We start from the raw sequence: 253 nt of genomic DNA, 5'->3' as shown, positions 1-253 counted from the left end.
ACAGTCCTGAATAAAGTCCATCTTACGGTTTTAACAAGTGTCATAAGTCATTTTTTTCTTTAGCAATGGTTGGATTTATGCTTTTGAAAGCTCACTCTGGCTGCTGCATAAGAAACAAGCATGGGCACCGATATTAGGGGGAGGCACAAGCAATGGCAGGAGGCCACTCCTCCTGGTGAGATGGAAGAGGCCCCAGTCATGGTGGGAAGGGACGGGGGGGGGGGGGGGGGGGGGGGGGGGGGGGGGGGGGGGG

Source organism: Neomonachus schauinslandi, chromosome 5, assembly GCF_002201575.2.
Source record: "Neomonachus schauinslandi chromosome 5, ASM220157v2, whole genome shotgun sequence".
In the NCBI taxonomy this organism is placed as follows: Eukaryota; Metazoa; Chordata; class Mammalia; order Carnivora; family Phocidae; genus Neomonachus; species Neomonachus schauinslandi.
The sequence above is the reverse complement of the archived record's forward strand: the minus strand, read 5'-3'. Positions refer to the sequence as shown.